The following is a 9,585-nucleotide window of genomic DNA, read 5'->3' on the forward strand; positions in this document are numbered from 1 at the left end:
TTTGTGTTTTATAATTAGTTTTTGTAAAACAGTTTACATTAAACATCTTGGAATTCAAAAATAGTGATCTCTCTGAAGTTGACATTTGCATAATTGACAAGTACAAATTTGCTTTTGGTGTTTGTATTCATTTAGTTATGGCTATTTGTCTTTTTTTGTATTATTAAATGTTACACTGTAGTAATTGTCAATATCAAACATGCTTCAACATGGTGTGTGTAGAGATGGAAGATGGACTGTGGTAAAGAAATTTGGATATAAAATAATATTTTTAAAAATACTTGATTAAGCTGCAGATGTAGAAGGGTGGAGGGCAGGGGCTCGGGGAGGCCAGAGAATGAAAGAGTGGTTCATGTCTGCCATCTTATTGGGAAAAAGAGCAAGTAGCCTGTCTTCAAGGAGCCTGTGGTGGATGTAGGACTTTGCCACTGGAAAACCCAGGGTCTGTGCCAAGGGATAAGATGGGGAGAATTCTACATAAAGGACTCCTCTTGATGTTCCCAGAACACAAAAAGTGCAGATAGATTTCTCTATTTTTTAAGATTTCATCAGATTTAGATGCACAACTACCTGTTGACCTGTTCAATAATTGCTACTGAATTTTTATTAGATAAAGCCTTATTATTTTAAAATTTATTTAATGCAAGTATTTGTGGCATAAACCTGAATTGTTAATGCAGGAGCTTATAAGGTACTGTAGTTAGTTAAAGGAAAATGTGATTAGTAATGAACAAGTATGGAAGAAAATTTTTAATATTTTAACTTTTTGTGCTTTGTTTTGGTGTTTTACATATTTTGCTGCATCTTATGTCAAAATGAAAATTTCAGTGATAGTTGTCCAAATATTTTAAAATTCTTTTGTCAGCAAATCCTTATTTTTATTGTTGTTAATATGCAAGTGATAAACTGATATTTGAAACATTTTTCTTACTCTGGTGACTTTATTTTAGCTGCAAACACACTTCATCAATTGAACCATAACGCTTTGACATACAGAAAACTAGCTCTGTTTTAAAAATGGTATTTGTAACACTGAAATTAAAATATAAACTCTGTGGACATTTCATTATTAGTGTTTCATAAGTGGGAATAGTTTAATTCCATAGAAAATGCATCCTGATTTTTCACTTAACTTACAAAACCTCTGGAAACAGTAAATTTTCTTGTTTATTCAAGACTTATCCAATATGTGTCAAGATATTGGATATATCAAGATCAAAATATCCTTTGAGTTATAGATTTCAGTAATTTTCTTCAATTAAGACTTATACCCAAAACAAATAATTTTTACTGAGAAAGTTAAATGTTACCAATTTTGTGGTTGGGCCTACTAGGAACAGTCTCCTCTCTCCTGTGTATCCTGTCATAGGCCACACAAATGATTTAGGGATGCTTTAGTGTCAGACTTACTTGGGCTTTGAATTGTGCGGTTTTGAACAACTGAAGCTTTCTGAGCCTCATTTTTTAATTTTTATAAAACAGAAGTTAGGTTATTAGAGTTAAATGAGATAGTGAGTATGAAGAGCATATAGTGCATACTTATGAAAATAAGTTCACTCAATGCTTGCTCCAACTCTCACCTCACCACCCAAATACCCTTGCCTTTGGTTACAAATTATAGCCTAGCAAGGTACTGAACTGTCGATCAGGGTTTGTGCTAATCTTTCTCTTATATACAAGCAGCTAATTACTAGAAAAGCAGGAACAATCCTCTTCAGCCCTTCTCTGATGAGTTGGAGTTTTTCTTCTACCAGAGGGTCAGAAGAATCCCAGCACATGTGCTTTCTTCCCTTGCCTTGCAGTCACAGCAGGAGCATCACCCACCAGAACCATCCAGTGCTGTGTGTTAGGCAGCTACTGCTAGTGGATCAGAATTGGTGCAGGAGAGGAAACCATTTATTCTCTCTGACCTAAAGAAAATTTTATGGAGAAACTAACAACTAGAATTTTTCATTCTCTCCTAATTGTGTTGGGCAGCTCAGTTGGTGTGGCTCAGTAGTTGAGCATTGGCCTATGGTATGAACTAGGACAGGGGTCCTCAAACTACGGCCCGCGGGCCACATGCAAATACAAATATTGTATTTGTTCCCGTTTTGTTTTTTTACTTCAAAATAAGATATGTGCAGTGTGCATAGGAATTTGTTCATAGTTTTTTTTTAAAACTATAGTCTGGCGCTCCAACGGTCTGAGGGACAGTGAACTGGCCCCCTGTTTAAAAAGTTTGAGGACCCCTGAACTAGGAGGTCACAGTTTGATTCTAGTCAAGAGTACATGCCCAGGTTGTGGGCTTGATCCCCAGTGTGGGCCTTGCAGGAGGCAACCGATCAATGATTCTCTCTCATCATTGATGTTTCTATCTCTCTCTCCCCCTCTCCCTTCCTCTCTGAAATCAATAAACATATAATTTTAAAATATATGTTTTTCCAATAATAAATTAACGTCATCTTCATAGATTTGCTTGTAGGCAGATATGAACCATGAACATTCCTCTATTAATGAAAACCTTTCAATGTTGGGGTCCATGTTTTCACACTTTTTAAAATGCTTTTTAAAATATATTTTTGTTGATTTCAGAGAAGAAGGGAGAGACATATTTTCACACTTTTTAATGAGCTTTCTGAGGTCTGCAAAAGCTTCTGCTACACCCTTCACTGAATTTTCTTGGGAGGGAGGTGTCTTCTTTTTCTTCTGGTTTTCTTTTTCCTTGCCTCTTCTTCAGCTATGTGTTACTGTTCCATTTCCCACAACTCATTAGTCAGTTCCTTAGGAACCACCTTTAAGGAGCTTCTCAAAGTCATCCTCATCCACACCCAGGTTAAAGTTGTTGGCCATCTCACCCTCACCCTTGCTGACTTTTGCAGCCTTTGTGCTATGATGGTATGACAGCTACCATATCACTAGGCACTAGGAATTTTATCTCCACCTTCATGTATGTGGCCTGTCAATGACCACATGACTGCGTTTAAAACAAAACATCACAGTTAATAACTCTTATCTCCTATGTCAAAACCTAGTCTATAGACACCTGGACTTATGTGGCCAAAATCCTACCAAAGACTATTCCAGCAAACAAAAAGGCTTACTTGGTGCAAAGATTGCGGATGTCCCAAATAAGTGCATCTCTTTCCTGTAACAAACCACCCCAAATCTTGGTGGCTTAAAACACAACATTTGCTGGTAGTTGTACAACTTGGATAGGGCAGGAGTAGCTCATCTCTCAGTGTGGTATGACGTGTTCATGTGGCTGCATTCAGCCGGGAGCTCCACTGGGGTAGAATGTCCACTATAGCTCCCTTTAGATGTCTGATGCTTCCGCTGTGGTGGCTGGGGCAGCTGAAAACTCACTGGGCATTTCTCTCAGTGTGACCTCTGAGGGATAGCTTGGTAGACCTGTTTACATGCTGATTCAGAGCTCTAAGAAAGAAGAAACTGCCAGGCCTGGAACAGGCACAGTATCATTTTATCACCTTCTGTTGGTCCAAGTGAGTAATGCGGCTAGCCCAGATTCAAGGGGAGGGGAGATAGACTATACCTGTTAATAGAAGCGGTAGCAAAATATTGTGGTCATACTTAATCGATCACAGCAAAGCCCCATCGCTTTGTTAGAATTCCTAGTACAAGCTTCCTGAATGTATTTAGTCCCCCACCCCTAAAACAAAGTCTAGAATTGGAGAAGCCATATGTGCAAAATGGTCTCTGTTCTCAAGTATAATCATCAGAGGAATCGCTTTCCTTTGCTGATATTTGAGAAAAACTTACGGGATGGAGATGGCTAGGGTTTCTGGTCCTTTGACTACAATATCTTTGTATAATTTAGAAATTCTTTCTGTGGTGTTCTTGATAGATGATTATTGTAATGGTTAATTTTGTGTCAGCTTGACTGCACCATGAAATGCCCAGACATTTGCTCAAATGTTATTCTGGGTGTATGTGTGGGAGTGTTTCTAGATGAGATTAACATTCGAATCTGTAGACTATGTAAAGCAGATTGCCCTCCCTAATGTGGGTGGGCCCCATCCAATCAGTTGAAGGCCTGAATAGAACAAAAAGATTTGCCTCCCCAGCCCCTCACCTGTAAGTGAGGTAGAATTCCTCCTGCCTGCCTTGGAACTGGGACATCGTTTTTCTCCTGCTTTTGGACTCAGAGTGAGGCTCTTCTTGTGTCTCTAGCCTGCCACCTTTGGACTGGAACTCCACCATAGACTCTCCCTGGTTTCCAGATTGCAGACTGGATTATGGGATTTATCAGCTTCCATAATCTATCAGCTAGCTCTGGAGAACCCTGACTAATGCAATTATCATGCCTCTGGTTATGTTCTTCCAGAGATGATGGGTCACTGCTTAAAAAAAAGAAAAATGTTTTAATTGATTTTAGAGAGAGGAAAGGAGAGGGAGAGAGGAATAGAAACATCAATGATGAGAGAGAATCATTTATTGGCTGCCTCCTGCATGCCCCCTACTCAGAATTGAGCCTGCAGTGCAACCCAGGCATGTGCTGACTGAAATCGAAGCATGACCTCCTGGTTCATGGATCAACACTCAACGATTGAGCTGGCTGGGCAGAGGTCACTACTTATTGAAGAAGCACATTTCTTTGTAAACAGTTGCAGTCATTCTTTTCCTTTGATAGATTTTCCTATAAGCTCACATAGGGTCCTATTCTATATTCTAGAGCATAAATCTGGTTTCTTGCTATTTGCTAGCTCCTCAGATATTTATGGCAGGACTGCTGTCTTGTCTTCTTTAGGGCTACAAGTGAAAGGTCCTTAGAACCTTTGTTTTTGTTTAAACTGAATCTTAAGCCTCGTAACTGTTCTTATCACCATTTTCTGGATACTTCTAGCTTATTAATGTTCTTCAAAGTACAACACTTATTAACAATCACTATTACAAAGGCGGTCTGAACATTTATGGAATTACATAATTCCATGTTAGGTGTGAGTTAGGTCTTGGAATGGTGGTATTTTCTAAGGGAGCACAGGTTTCCAGAAGAACAGTTGTGAAAATAGAAGGAATAAGAATGGATTGCAAAAGGATTACAAACTGAAGAGAAATGAGACACCATCATCTATGTGATGGCGGGACTGGCTCTCATGTCCCAATGGACCTGCACACCTCACAGGCACAGCATAGCCTAGAATCGGGGCTGCAGTGGAAACAAGTCAACTTGATATGACAGCTGGGAGATTCTTTGAATTCTTCAGCTCCTTAATATCCCACTAAGGCTGACTAGGGTATGATACAAAACTTAGAGTGTCTCACGATGTTTATCTTGTACCAGTGAACCAGACATGCATGAATAATCGAACAGCATAATGTAAAAACACGAGTCAATGGTTTCTTATCCTCAGCAGACCTTTTACCTTTCTACTCACTAAGCATGAGTGAATTATGGTGGTGTTCTTTCATGTACCTTATCTCTATATTTTAAGTACCATGAAGGTAGAGATGTAGTTTTTTTGCTTTTGTTTTTTCCCCTAGTATATGAACAGCACCTTGCTTATAGAAGGCATTTGGTTGATTAAAAAGCAACAACAAAAACAAGACAGATAATCCACAAGCTTGAGGTCCAGATTTTAAGAAAGCATTTTGAGTGAAGGCTCATAAAGGCACTAGAAAGGTGTTTCTTTCCACCTCTCAGGGTCTCTCTACTTCTGGACAAATGTACAGGCCCTAGACTAGGACATACCCATGTACCCTGCCTAGCCAGCAATACTGGAAAAGACAATGTTGAGTTAGTATTGGTCAAGGTGAAAGCAGTAGGTCAAGATGGACGCAAGCAAGGCAGAAGAAAAGGCTTTATTTTTGTAAGAAAGAAATTATGAAAGTTACTATATTTATTTATAACTTAGTTTGTGTAACTCTTGACAAAATTTTAACCAGAGCCCTGAAAACTTTTTTCAAAAATTTTTTTTTATTGATTTCAGAGCGGAAGGGAGAGGGAGAGAGAGATAGGAACATCAATCATGAGAGAATCATGCCCCACACTGGGGATTGAGCCCACAACCTGGGCATGTGCCCTGACTGGAAAGCAAATTGTGACCACCTGGTTCATGGGATATGTTTATTGATTCCCTGACTGGGAATGGAACTGCAACCTTTTAGTGCATGGGTATGACACTCTGAATGATGCTCCAACCAAAGGTCTGTCATTTCTCCTAAAATGCCTCTCAATCCCACCCCCCGTCCCCGCCATTCTCCAAACTCATCCAAGTTTCACCTGGGAAACTCTTAGCTTTCCCACCTACTCTAATCCACCCTCCATGCCTCTCAGGGGTCAGATTTCTAAAACAAAATTTTGACAGTCATTATGCTTCTTAAAAACTGTCCTTGATTCCTCATTTTCTGGACTTTTGCAGCTTGTCTTTAGTATATTTATCATCCAAATGCCCAAGACTACATACATTGTTTTTTTCACAGGTTTATTCTTATTGTTCCCACTTCTTAAATGCCTTTGCCATTGCCGCCTGCTAAAATCTAACCCTCCGTCGAAGCTCAGCTCAAATGTCCCCTTTCTAGTAAGCCTTCCTTCATCTCCCCCCATTTTGAATTAATCTCTCCTTTGTGCTCAGTATTTTATAGGTTCTGCCTCTTAGAGTAATTTTGTTTCTATGTATCCCTTTCTTGTTTTGAACTTGAGAACATAGCTCATACTATATTCTCTGTGTTCCCTGCAGTGCCTCACACACGGACATGTTAATTTTAATATATCAAATATAGTTTAGTTTATCTCCTAGCTAGTTGAAAGAAGAGAAGAAATCAAACTGGTAGGCAGAAATTGGTGTGGTGGGAAATAGAAATGGGATAAGAGCAACTGAGGGAGAGAAATTAGTACCACATTAGGAAGACCGCTGTGTTCTGATCAAAATCAGCTGATGAAAATCATTTGTCAGTTATGTCATTCACAAATTAATGATATATTAATTACACTGGGCCCTTGATGTCCTCACTGTGATCTGGAACAATGGCTACCGAAGGTCACCAAGGACAGAAGGGGAAAGTATTCTTCAAGGAAACCAGGAACATGAGGTAAGCTTTTGGACTTGTCCTATGTGATACACTTGCATGTAACCCAAGTGAATTGGCGTTAAAATGCAGCAATAAATAAGCACCTTGTTATGGGCACTGGAGATGAAATGGTGCAAAAACCCAACACCCCTGGCCACCTGGAGCACATGCAATGCATCTGCTGAAATTAAGCAGCACCTGGGGCTGAGTTTCAGAGGGTCCTAGTGGGACTTCTAGGAGGTTTCCAGCCTTGACTTGACCTGGGCAATTTTTGCCTTCTAAAAATTTAAATTCTCCATCAACAGTGGCTATCTGACTGTGAAGTAGTCTCAATGGGGGAAAGTCCTGGATCAAAAGAATCCCAAGACTGGGAGAAAGAAGCGGATATCTGAATAAGAAATAGGAAATGAGGAGGGTCTGTCAAATAGCAAGCAAATCTTTGGTGATTCAGAAGGATAATCCTCATAGCCAAGACTGCAAGCCTGTACCCCCAGCTGGGGGATTTAGGTGTCAGAACAGAATTCCCATTTGGTGCTCTAGGGCCTGGACATTTGTGTAAGGAGGTCAGAATCTGTCTCGGACTCCTTTTCATGGGGTTGGAAGACACTAGGAAACAGTTACCTTGAAGCCCAATAGGCCCTGCCAAAGCAAGCCACTCTGTTTCCCACCAAACCAGTCCAGTACTGGTGCTCTGTGCTTTTCTTGGGGTGCTCCTTCTGCCTGCAATATTCTTCCTTCACCCCATACTCACTGAAGTTCACTTGCATATCTTTTTGAAGTAGTACTTGACCAAGAAATGAAAATAAAGTTAATTGATCATGTAGAATTTTACATGACCAATTGGTTAATTTTCTATTCAATTTCCTTCAAGGACTGTTCCAAACTTCCCCCAGTCTTCACTCTTTCTGCCAACTGTAAATAGAATGAAGAAATGGTAACTGCAGTGGAAAGAGCACAGGCTTTGGAATTATACCAATTACAAATCCTGGCTCTGAAACTCAAGTGCTATGACTGCAGCCGAGACATTTAACTTCTCGGAGCCTTCATTTTTTCAAATTGAGATATGTGACAGATGTTAACTGGAATTATTGTGATGATCATTCTGCAAGATATACAAATATAGAATCATGTTGTACACCTAAAATTAATATGTCAATTTTACCTCAATAAAAAGATGACTAAAAATTGGGATACTACTTACTTTATAAGGATTGTTATGAGGCTTCAACGAGAAAGTTTATATAAATTAGTATATAGGAGGAGTGACCAATGTTATCTAAGGCAGGAGGGAACAGGACATAAAAACATAGGACCATAATACATTAAACAAGAGGTTGAATCACAGTTAACTTATAAGGTTCTAGGTTAGTTGCAGTGAGGGATACAAAAGAAATTACTTCCATTTATAATAAAAATACAATATGTCTAGTATGGATTAAAGTAATTTATTTTGACAATGTCAAGTTAGTTAATAAGAACACTTTACCACTCATTGCATTTTTGTTTACAAAGCCCTGTAAAGATGGTGAAGATTACTTTTATAGTTGTAGCTCTTAACACCATCCTATCAATAAAAGAGAAACATGGTAATTGGCGTACGACCGCTACCCTTCCCATTGGCTAATCAGGGCAATATGCAAATTAACTGCAAGCCAAGATGGCGGCCGGCAGCCAGGCAGCTTGAAACTAACATGAGGCTTGCTTGCTTCAGTGACGGAGGACTCCAACGTTCCCCGCCTGCCGCTGCAGGCCTCTGAGCTGCAACTCTAAGCAACTATGTAACAAATATAGAAGCTAAACAAAACCCCAGAAACCTGCTTTAGTCCGCAGGGCTTCAACCAGCCAGATTGCAACATTGTAAGCAAAGGCCAGAAACCTACTTTCAGCAGCGGAGGCCTAAGAGCTGGAGCCAAGCCTCAAAGCTAAAGCTGGTGCAGAATAAAAAAAAGAAAAAAGAAAAAAAGGAGCGGTTGGGAGCTTCAGTCACCCCCAGCCTGAAAACAGCCCTCAGCCCCTCACCCAGACTGGCCAGGCACCCGAGTGGGGACCCCCACCCTGAAGGGTGTGTGACCAGCTGCAAACAGCCATCATCCCCTCACCCAGGCTGGCCAGGCACCCCAGTGGGGACCCCCACCCTGAAGGATGTGTGACCAGCTGCAAACAGCCATCATCCCCTCACCCAGGCTGGCCAGGAACCCCAGTGGGGACCCCCACGCTGATCCAGGACACCCTTCAGGGCAAACCAGCCGGCACCCACCCGTGCACCAGGCCTCTACCCTATATAGTAAAAGGGTAATATGCCTCCCAGCACCAGGATCAGCGGAGCCGCGAGGCCTCCCGGCACTGGGATCAGCATGACCGGGGGCAGCGCCCAAACTCCCTGATTGCCCTGTGGCTCTGTGTGTGACAGTGGGCGGGGCCACAACCTCCCTATCCACCCTGCTCTGTTTGTGACAGGGGAAGGTGCCCCAACCCCCTGATCAGCCTTGCTCTGTGCCTGATAGCGGGGAGCTCCCCAACCCCCTGATCGCCCTGCAGCTCTGTGTGTGACAGGGTGCAGCGCCCCAACCCCCCCCC

This window comes from Myotis myotis, unplaced genomic scaffold (genome assembly GCF_014108235.1).
Source record: "Myotis myotis isolate mMyoMyo1 unplaced genomic scaffold, mMyoMyo1.p scaffold_m19_p_1, whole genome shotgun sequence".
NCBI lineage: Eukaryota > Metazoa > Chordata > Mammalia > Chiroptera > Vespertilionidae > Myotis > Myotis myotis.